The following is a 12,234-nucleotide window of genomic DNA, read 5'->3' on the forward strand; positions in this document are numbered from 1 at the left end:
AATTTATGTCAATAATAATATTTTAGGCAATATCACAAACACCTTATCTACACAATTCACAAATTCCAGCAACACAATCGAATTAACAACGACATCCATATATTTCACAAATTCATCTACATATTTCACAAATTCATCTACAAGTTCAAAGCGGGACCCACAATCAGAAGAGAATCCATCCCCCAATGTTAGAGAAAATATTAGAGAAAAGAATTTGACAACACCCGTCCAAATTTATATTGTTGACATTGTGAGATCTCTGTATAAAAATAAATTTGTTACCAAATCAATTTTTCTCTAATCGAAATCTTGTATTCTACTAGTCTCTTGATCAATTCGTGACATAAAGTTGTTCTTGGATTGTAATGGATTCCAATGAGGATCTCGATTTGTTATATTCAAATACTGCATTCAACATTTTTTGTGAGTGAAATATGTCATTCGAATAGTTTTCATATAAATTTAGATTACTCACGCATGGGGATGTTGTTAGAAACAGGTGTGGAGGTAACGTTACTGCCCTTTCTTTTTCTCTGAAGTTCAGGTATGTTGCCCATACATCAATTACACCTATACTGATTTCTGTATGGGGTTTCAGAGATGAAAATACTCATTTGCTTGCCCAAACAAAGCCATTAGTGTAAGCACATGTATCACTGAAATGAAAGCGTGCAGACAACATTTAAACATCATTCATAAATTATGTCAACTGCATAGAAATTTAAAAGTGATTCAAAGAATTAAATTATGCATAGTCATTTGTTCCTTCAGTTTCTACTATGTAGTAGTAGATATCTCTTTCATCCAGGTTCAGGGTTGGTTTCATATGCACAGCTCGTATTTCAAATGGTGAGCTTAGCACTGGGCTATGATGTATTTCAGCATGAGTCTGTCTCTCTCTATCTTCAGCCAGTGGAATCTCAGATATTGGAACAGGGTTCTGTTGTCAGTGAATTTAATGTTACTTACAATTACAAATCATGTCAACTATATTATACTAACCATATCAATAACTAATATAATTATGTCAACTACGATATTTCGTGTCAACTGCACATACAAGTTATGTCAACTACTCTACATGCTTTGTCAACTACACATACAAGCCATTTTAACAACTATTACAAGCAATGTCAACAACAATTCAGTCATTTTTTAAAAATAATAAGGTTAATTTTACTTATTTTACCTGGTAGACAGTCATTCTTCTCTCTGCATTTTCAGGATTTTTTTCTTTTTCCTCATGCATCTTCTCTTTCCCTTTATATCCTTGTTTTTGCATGTTCCATTCAGGAGGTGTGTCATCCATAGTTTCAAGATCCTCTTGCATCATATACTCAACAATTGAGCATGCAGCTGCATCCTCCCTGTCTTCCTGAAACTCCATGCTATACCATGTCAATTATATATTTATCGTCAACTACGATATCCACAATGTCAATAACTTATATAAAATCTATAAAATTTATATACAAAGCTTCTAGAGTTTAAGATAATCATTATAAATTGTACATGTTCATTTATGATATCAACAATGATGTTTGTGGCCTTGATTGCTTCTTCATTGTTGCTGATTTCACAGTCACCACATACTTTTGATAATATGTGCAAGGCATCTTGTGTTCTTAACTCTCTATCAGTTTCAACTTCTTCTTGAATTTCCAACTCACTTCCCCTGTTCTCATATTCTATTAGTGATGCCAGTGTGTTGTCATGCTCTAAAGCATTGACTTCTTGTTGTTGGAGAGATGGGGATGCTGTCTGTGGAGATCATAGTATGGTTGTCGAGATATGAGAGTTTGATTCGTTATGGTCATCACAAATCATGTTCTCCTTTCTTTGTTCGTCTTCTTCAACAGAAAGTCTGACCTCTTCAGGATCACCAACTGGTGAGGTAGGTAAGTTATCTTTGTTTCTTTGTTCTACAGCCTGTTCAAAAATTAGTTCAACAATGTTACTTTCTAAACTGTAGGAATAATCCAATGTCAACTAAGAGAAACATATATCAACAAAATGATGTATTAATATCATTATAGGTTGTTTATGTACTTACTTTATCAAAGAAATCTTCCAATCTGAAAGTTGGAAATTCATTCAAGTCTTCAATTGTTTCATTTGCTTTTTCAGCATTCCGTATTGAATCAAACACAGCTTTCCAGTTATCAAAAGCAACATCGTTGTCTATATTATATGACTGTGGCAAATGGAGAAAAGTGTCACTCACAGAGGCAACTGTAGACTTTTGGCTTCCAATTGCACTTCTAGCAATATCACAAATAAATCCGAATAAATCATTATTCTTGATATGTGACGAAGCTTCTTTGAGGACTCTCACAAGGTTGGTCCTGCCATCATTTATCTGCTTGATGTATTTTACTAAATTGGCCACCATATGTGATGGGAGTATGTTCTAAGAAGAAGATCCAACTCCACTTTCATTTACATCAACACATTTTTCTTCATTCCCTTGCTGTTGCTCCTCCTGTATGAAATCTTTTGGGAGTAGGCTCTGGGAAGACCCAACCGCACAGTCATCAGGAATCTGTTGTTGAGGCATCTGCTCATCCTCCTGCTCCAGAGTACGGACATATCTCTTCTTTATACGTCCTAAACGAAAAACTCCTTCACTGGTCTCTCTATCTTCTCTAGCCTGAAGATGCTCACTTTTCCATCCTTTCATTAATGGAAATGTGCGAGGAACAGGACGCTTGTCTTGTGTAACTCTGTCTAAGTAGTAGAGTTGCATATGTTAAAAAATGCATGTCAATTACTGGTGTGTAGTGTCAACTGAATACACAAGCCACTTAAATAACTAATGTCAACTATAGTACAAGCTATATCAACTACACATACAAGTCATTTCAATAAGTAATGTAATGCAAAATGTAAAACATACCATGAGGAAGGGAAGTGGTCCTGCAAAGGCGTTCTTCTCTGTCTTCGACCAATTTCTCATAGCAAACTTGAGCACAGAGATTGTATATGAACACCAGTTGATATTTCTCATGTTATCCAAATCATCAATTATCTCTCCAATCTTAGATTTTATCATTCCACATGTTGAAGGCTCAATCAATGCGGATTCTAATAAGACCAAGAACAATCTCTTGAACAGTGGTCCTCCTTCATGATCTGCTAACATAAGTTGTTCAACAGCTTTATTGTTCACGTTTCCTGGTTTCGTATCATATTGTTCTACTAACTCCCTCATGAAAGGTGCATTACTTTTCCACTTCTCTCTGCAGTAAGTAATGTCACCTCTTGGAAATCCATATACAAGCTCCACATCCTCTTCCGTGATATGAATTTTTTTCCCATTAAAAAGCTTTATCTTACACTTTTCTTCATCAAAGCTCTTCAACAAAGAAAATGCTAATCTACTAGGAATGTACTCAATTCTGTAATGCAAGACACTCTCAAAACCCATCTCCTTCACAGAATTAATCTGTGCCTCATTCAATTGGCTTATTGCATCAACAAAAAACAAAGGCTTCATTTTCACTAGAAGCCTTTGAGATACATTTTCAGCAATCTGACTCTGTTTTTCATCCTCTACACTCTTCTTTTGTTTTTTCTCATCAATCATTAACTCTTTCTGAGATACCGAGGTACTCCTTTTTCGTTTTGATATTTTTTTGTTTTCTGGTTTAAAATGAAACACAATAAATCTATATCAATAATAAGTTCGGGCATTAAGTGTACTCTGTTAATAAATCTATGTCAATAGCCATGCCAAACAAATCATATACTCTGTTCAAACAAGCATATACTCTGTTTTATAGCTATGTCAATATAGTTATGTCAATAGCTATTGTATGAAATGAAACACAATAAATCTATATCAATAACTCTTTATGGTTCAATCTACAGTCATTCTAACAGCTATTCAAACAAGCATATACTGCTATTATAGCTATGTCAATAGCTATTATATGAAATGTCAATAATCTTAAAAATTTAAACAAATCCTTAACTGGAAGGTGATGCTTCCAATTGCAATTTTACCATGGCTAATCAACCAAAAAAGTCAGCAGAAATCGAATTCATAAGAAAACAAATCCAAATTTGATTTAATACACTAAAATCGAAGCAATATACTTAAAATTTGAATCAATTGCTGAACCTGAAGAAGTCGGAACCACCGCTGAAGAAGTCGGAACCACCGCTGATGTGGAAAGCCGATTCTCTTCGATCGGTGCTTCAACCGATTCAGCTACAATCGGCGCTTCAATCGGCGCTTAAGCCGATTCTCTTTGAATCGTCATTGTAGAAATTTATGAAGTCGACTTTGAAGCGCTGATGAAGGTTTTCGATTTAAATTTTGAAGATCAGCAAATTTGTGTTTGCACAGAAGATATTTCACCGAGAGTTTTAGAGAGGGTTTTAGAAAATGATTTCAAATCTAATTTTATTTTTTCCACCATTTGATTAATGAAATGACACTTATACCCCCGTGTTGACATAATGTGATAGCTGTTGACATTTAGTTGATCTTGTGGATTAGTGGCTGATATTGCATCTCATTTCTCAATTTAGCTAAATAATCTCAACCTAACAGGACCATATATATATATATGTTTTATTAGTACATATAAAATAAAATATCATATATATATTTATATATAGGGTTGTGATCAATTGAGATTTTTTAGCCTAATTGAGAATTGAGATGCATTATCAGTCACTCGTTTTTATTAAATGAGTCCAGAATTTGCCACATGAAAAATATTTTAGATTAATTAATTATGAAATGGCAAAATGGTAATTTCATGGTACATTTTATTCATAAATACTTTTTTTAATTTTAATTTTTTTTAAAAAAAAAAATTTTGTCATCTACATATACAATTCGTGTCAACTACACACATATAATGTTAACTACATATACAATCCATGTCAACTACATATACAATTCATGTCAACTACACACATATAATGTCAACTATAAGTTGTTGACATTTGATGTGCAGGCTATTGACGATAATACCCCCGAGTTGACATAATCTACTTGCAGTTGACATTTCGAAAATGTTGTAGATGAGTGGCTGAAAATGCATCTCAATTCTCAATTAAGCTAAAAAATCTCAACATAACAGGACCGTATATATATATGAGTGATCAAGGTCTAACTATTTTAAGTGTATAACTAGAGAATAAATCTCAGCCACACATCTTGTTACTCCAGTTTAATCTTATAGGTTAAACAAATTTTCAGATTTTTGTTAAAAATAATAGCCCAAGGGCATTTTCGGAATTCAATATATCAGCGGGAATTCAATTTCTCAAACTCAACGTGAGTTCTCCCAAATTCAAAGTGCGATTTCTTCCAAATTCAAAATTTGTTCTTCATCGTAAATTGCGTGATTCCTAAATTATTTATCTTGTTTTATTTCAGATTTCTGATCGTCCTCATCGTGAATCGTCCAACATGACTGATTATCCTCGATTTGTTCCTCCAGTGCGATATTTTCTGATTAATTATTCACGATTCATTCATCCATTGCGATTGATCAGCCACGATTCATTCCTCTAGCGTGATTGATCAGCGATATCCGAATTCCTGATCAAATGGATTCAATTCCGATACGATCGTTGGAGGATTATTTTGATTCTGATTACTCTTTGTCGGGAGAGCAAGGAGAAACTGATCAAGAGGTAATTATCAAAATTATTAACATTTAAATTGATGAAGCTGAAGTCTCTGTGTTTGTTCTCAACATGATTATAGTGTATGATGTGAAAAGACGATAGAGTGAAGTATTTAGTGGTTAACGTGATGTATATATGCTTTAAATTGAAGTGTACGTGTTTTGTGAATTACTCAACATGATTAGTTATAATATTACTTATATTATGTTGGAGTGAATATTTCATATAGTGAAGTATACATAACGAACATTGAAGTATAACATGACTTTTTTATACAACATTGATTTATCGCTTACAGTGATGTGAATATTTCATCTAGTGAAGTATATGTAATGAACAGTGAAGTATAACATGACTTTTTTATACAAAATTGATTTATAGTGAACTAGGATATATACTTATAGTGAAAGATATTACAGGGAATCAGTGAAGTATATTGAGAACATAGTGATATATATTGTGCATATAGTGAACTAGGATATATGCTTACAATGAAGTATATGCTTATAGTGATGTATACAATGCTTATAGTGAATCATATTGTGAAGTATACCATATAGTGAAGTAAACATATCAAATAGTGAAGTTTATATACCATATAGTGAAGTAAAAGTGAGAATACACTTTATAGTGGTGACATGCCTTATAGTGAAGTTTATATTACTTACAGTGAATTAAAGTTTCTCTATAGTGTACTTATATGACGATTTTAATATGTACGTCATGTATGATGTTTGCTCCGTTTACAGACAATAATAATCATGGTTTTCCCGTGACATTTGTTGTTGGACTTCTGCCCAAGGAAAATACTGACTCCTTTTATGGTTAGAACCAATTTGTGAAATGTATGGGTGTGGCTCCCAAATTGATTAAATATACCAAGATTTGGGAATCAAAGTTGTTATTAAGAAGGTCCTTGACAATACGATCACTGGTGGTGTATGTGGAACATTGTAAATAATGTTTAGTTCACTTTTTACTTGTTTTTAGTTCACTATAAGGGAGTTTGTTTCGTTGCAGTTTTTTTTTGTGCTCAGCTCAAGTGCGAATTCGTTCCTAATTTCTTACATATATTTAGTTCACTTTTTACATGTATTTAGTTCACTTTCTAATGGTTTTAGTTCACTGTTAATGAGTTTTGTTTCATCGAAAACTTTTTTTTTCGTTCAGCATACGTATTTCGTTGTAAACTTACTTTTAGGTTCACTATAGGTGTGAATTATTTACCTACTTTATATTACTCTCTGTTTTCATAGTAGTGAAGTCATTTTGCCATTTTTATACATTTCATAATAGTGGAGTCATTTCTCTTTTTAGTAAAAGTCAACACATTTTCCCGTTCTTACTTTTCCCCCTCTCTTACTTTATTATCTCTACTTTTTCTTATCTCCAACTTTATTACTACCTCCGTCCCACATTAAGTGTCACATTTTGCAATTTCGATCCGTCCCACAATAAGAGTCACATTTCACTTTTACCATAAATAGTAAGTAGACCCCACATTCCACCAACCAATTCTACTCATATTTTATTATAAAACTAATATATATAAGTGGGACACATAGTCCACTAATTTATTCAACCCACTTTTCTTTATATTTCTTAAAACCCGCGCTCACATTTATACATTAAATGTGACACTTAATGTGGGACGGAGGTAGTATCGTTTTATTTAATACATTACACACTTTTTTCTTAATCTCCGGGCCGAAAAGAATATCTCCTCTCCACTACTATGGAACAGAGGGAGTAGCTCATTTGTGAACCGTATATTGTTTAGATGCATAACAAGTATTTCATTTGTGAAAAAAATAGCTATAAACTAAACAGATAAAAATTTTATATAAAAATAAATGTTAGTTACAGACATACTATTGAATTTAAATGAAACGAATAGGGTTTATAGTGAACTAAATGAAACATGTTAAAAATATCAAATTGGTATCATCTTTGCCTTCATAAACGCCAAACTTCCAATCATCATCTTAGCCTCTGCTTTCGCTTCCCCAGATCTTTCTCTTCGTATTTCATTCAGTATATGAATCACAAACACTTCACTCTAACCATGGAATACATCACTCTAAGCATGTTTTTACTTCACTGTGATGAAAAAACAGATCACTATAACCAAGGATCACAGACACTTCACTCTAACCATGGAATACTTCACCGAAAGCATGTTTTTACTTCACTAAGATGAAAAACGGATCACTATAAGCAAGGATCACATACACTTCACTCTAACCATGAAATACTTCACTGAGATGAAAAAACAGATCGCTATAAGCAAGGATCACAGACACTTCACTCTAACCATGGAATACATCACTCTAAACATGTTTTTACTTCACTATGATGAAAAAACATATCACTATAAGCAAGGATCACAGACACTTCACTCTAACCATGGAATACTTCACTCTAACCATGTTTTTACTTCACTGAGATGAAAAAACAGATCACTATAAGAAAGGATCATAGACACTTCACTCTAACCATGGAATACTTTTTTTTTATCAAAAACGTTTTTTGTGGGCGGGAGGTTTAGGCAAACCCCCAACCCGTGAATAAGAGAATGTAATGTTCTAAAAACCTGATCTTAGCCCAAAAGTGACTAAGACCCAAAACAAGAACATGAAAATGTAAACTAGAGGTCCCACAAGTCGAGATCCTACATGCTATCAAGAGGAAAAGATGGGCTAAATAAACAAAAGGAATAGACGAATATAAAATAAAGCAAAGCATCATGAGAACTAGTTCAACCCACATCTCTACGTCGGAAATGGAAGTTAGGATATCCAAGCTGGTCCATCCTAACTAGCGCCTTCAGGTACCGAGGCGCAGATATTGGATTAAAGTATGTAAGGGCAGGGGTCTGGACCCCCCTACCTGCCAGAAAGTCAGCATCCCGGTTCCCTTCCCTGTAGATGTGTGAGAATCGAACCTTCCGCTGAGATGTCATACTCCGGATGTCCAAAAGACAACAAACTAACCAGAGCCGCTGAGTCCAGCTCTATCCAAATGTGAGTAGAAAGTTCCATAGCCATCTCCAAACCTCGAATCAGAGTCTGAAGCTCCGCCTCAAAGCTCGATGATGTAGCTACCGGAGCACAAAAGGCCCGCAGCAGTCCTCCGTCAGGACCACGAACCAATCCTCCCTCCCCCGCTTCCAGTGTCGATGTAGAGAAGGAACTATCAGTGTTCAGCTTCACCCAAGGTGCATCATGAGGATGTCATAGGACCATGAGCGACCGCAGAACACGCTGTCTGGGGGAGAAAGGCATGAAATCAACTGACGGCGAGAATCCCTTCCAATGAGTCTGGGTGATCCTTCCGGCCAGAACAAGCACATGCAGGTGATGAGTGACCTGCCAAATAACATGTGAATGACGAAAAGGACGATCGCCATGCTTGCAGCCATTCCTCTCCGTCCAAAGAAACCAAGCAATCAAACAAGGAACAAGAAAACTAATGTGCATGACGGGAGCCCTCCGGAAGCATTGAATACTTCACTGTAAGTATGTTTTTATTTCACTGAGATGAAAAAACAGATCACTATAAGCATGCATCACAAACACTTCACTCTAACCATGTAATACATCACTCTAAGCATGTTTTTACTTCACTAATATGAAAAAAATAGATCACTATAAGCAACTTGTTCTTGAGGTCCATCTTCCCGATTCTTCGACCTTATTTCAGGAGAAGCTGCAGTAACTTATTGTAGAGGTCTATCCTCCCGATTCTTTGACCTCTTTTAGGCTGCAGCAGCTTCATTTGTTGAAGCTTTATCACCAATTGGCTTTTGCATTTGTTTTATAGAAACACTTAAAATTAGAAGATTCTTTCTTTTCATATGCATATAGAATCATAAGACTGAAATTATTGCTTGAAACCATTGAGTTTGCTTATGGGTATAAACTGAGCTTTCATTGCTGCCAATGTTTTATCCGCTGAAATATCAAACATCAATAAAGGCACCATCACGCATCATAATACTTCACTCTAACGATGGAACACATCACTCTAAGCATGTTTTTACTTCACTGATATGAAAAAAAATAGATCACTATAAGCAACGATCACAGACACTTCACTCTAACCATGGAACACATAACTCTAAGCATATTTATACTTCACTGATATGAAAAAAATAGATCACTATAAACAAGGATCACAGACACATCACTATAACCATGGAATACATCACCCTAAGCATGTTTTTACTTCACTGATATGAAAAAAATAGATCACTATAAGCAAGGATCACAGACACGTCACTCTAACCATGGAATACATCACTCTAAGCATGTTTTTACTTCACTGATATGAAAAATATAGATCACTATAAGCAAGGATCACAGACACATCACCATAACCCTAGACACTTCACTCTAACGATGGAACACATCACTCTAAGCATGTTTTTACTTCACTGATATGAAAAAATAGATCACTATAAACAATGATCACAGACACATCACAATAACCATGGAATACATCACCTTAAGCATTTTTTACTTCACTGATATGAAAAAAATAGATCACTATAAGCAAGGATCACAGACACATCACTCTAACCATGGAAGTAAAAACATGCTTAGAGTGATGTATTCCATGGTTATAGTGATGTGTCTGTGATCCTTGTTTATAGTGATCTATTTTTTTCACAGAAACTTCACTCTAACCATGGAATACATCACTCTAAGCATGTTTTTATTTCACTGATATGAAAAAATAGATCATTATACGCAAGGATCACAGAAACATCACTCTAACCATGGAATACATCACTCTATGCATGTTTTTACTTCACTAATATGAAAAAAAATAGATCCTTATAAGCAAGGATCACAGACACATCACTCTAACTATGGAATACATCACTCTAAGCATGTTTTTACTTCAATGATATGAAAAAAATAGATCACTATAAGCAAGGATCACAGACACTTCACTCTAACCATGGAATACATCATTCTAAGCATGTTTTTACTTCACTGATATGAAAAAATAGATCACTAAAAGCAAGGATCACAGACACTTCACTCTAACCATGGAATATATCACTCTAAGCATGTTTTTACTTCACTGATATAAAAAAAATAGATCACTATAAGCAAGGATCACAGACACATCACTCTAAGCATGTTTTTACTTTACTGAGATGAAAAAAATAGATCACTATAAGCAAGGATCACAGAAACTTCACTCTAACCATGGAATACATCACTCTAAGCATGTTTTTACTTCACTGATATAAAAAAAATAAATCACTATAAGCAAGGATCATAGAAACTTCATTATAATCATGGAATACATCACTCTAAGCATGTTTTTACTTCACTTTACTTCCATGTTTTTACTTGGTGTATACAGCCGGAACCTTCGGTTTTATAAATCACAATACACAAAAATATTGTTGATTAAAATAAAAAATAGTAGGAATGACTCACGGTCGGAGCCTTCGTGTATACAGCCGGAACTTCCGGTTGCATTTTTCTTCAGACGTTCAACAGTTACAAAAAAATTCCAATCTAAATCAGTTCTAAAATCAAAACCTACAAAGAAATGTTAATCAGTAGGAAATTTACATTTTGAAAAGTATCTTTGATTTGTAAACATTTGTTCGATGAAGGAATGTGAGAACTGGATGTTTACGACTGTGGAATGTGGCGACGACGACGGCGACAACAAGGTTGAATCGCACGACAAAAGTTGGAATTTTGCAGAAGAGAGAAGAGGAGAAGAGAAGTTGAACCGCGCGAGGTTTAATTTTCAAAATGAGAGCAATTTTACTTTTAACCCTAATTTTATTTGTTAAATGACAATTATACGCCCGCCTTCTTGTAGTGAAGTAAATCTTTGGTACAGTGAACTGATTTTGCTTCAATTTCGAAAATGACATGGCTAATATCAGTCCTTGATTTCTTGATCTTATGGCTGAAATTTGTTCTCTAGTTATGGACTTAATAGGCACTTGAACCCATTTGTTTTCGGTGTTTTGGTTTTATTGAGAATTTCAGTTTTATTCGATTTTTTGATTTTTCAGGTTCGGTTCGGTTCGGTTTGGATTTAGAACTAAATTCGATTTTTCAATTTTGGTTCGATTTGAAAAAAAAACGAACCGAAACACAAATACCCACCCCTGTATATATGCACTCCCCTTATAAGAGGAGTACATTTTCTCATACCTCCTAACTTGAAACCATGAAATTCTCTCAAATTTTTGGCTTCTTCAAAATTTACACCGAATCACTCAAACTCATTCTCAAAAACGCAAAAGCAATAGCATAAATCACCGCACTTTCCATTCTCCTCTCATCCATCCTCTTTCTGATATTCACATTCCTCTACCAAACCGCCTCTAAATCCCACCTAAAAATAGACTTATTCACCGTCTTCATTTTCTTAGCGGACTTGTGTGTATTTGCTGCTTATTTAGCAATAGCCAATGCGTCGTGGATTGCAACGGTGACAGCAACGGCCTTGTCGTACAACGGCGGCAGAATACTACCGTTGCAAGAACTATTCAACTGTCTAAAACCGAAATGGGCAAGTCCGTTCAGGGTCAAGTATCATCGG

This window comes from Salvia splendens, chromosome 4 (genome assembly GCF_004379255.2).
Source record: "Salvia splendens isolate huo1 chromosome 4, SspV2, whole genome shotgun sequence".
Taxonomy (NCBI): domain Eukaryota; kingdom Viridiplantae; phylum Streptophyta; class Magnoliopsida; order Lamiales; family Lamiaceae; genus Salvia; species Salvia splendens.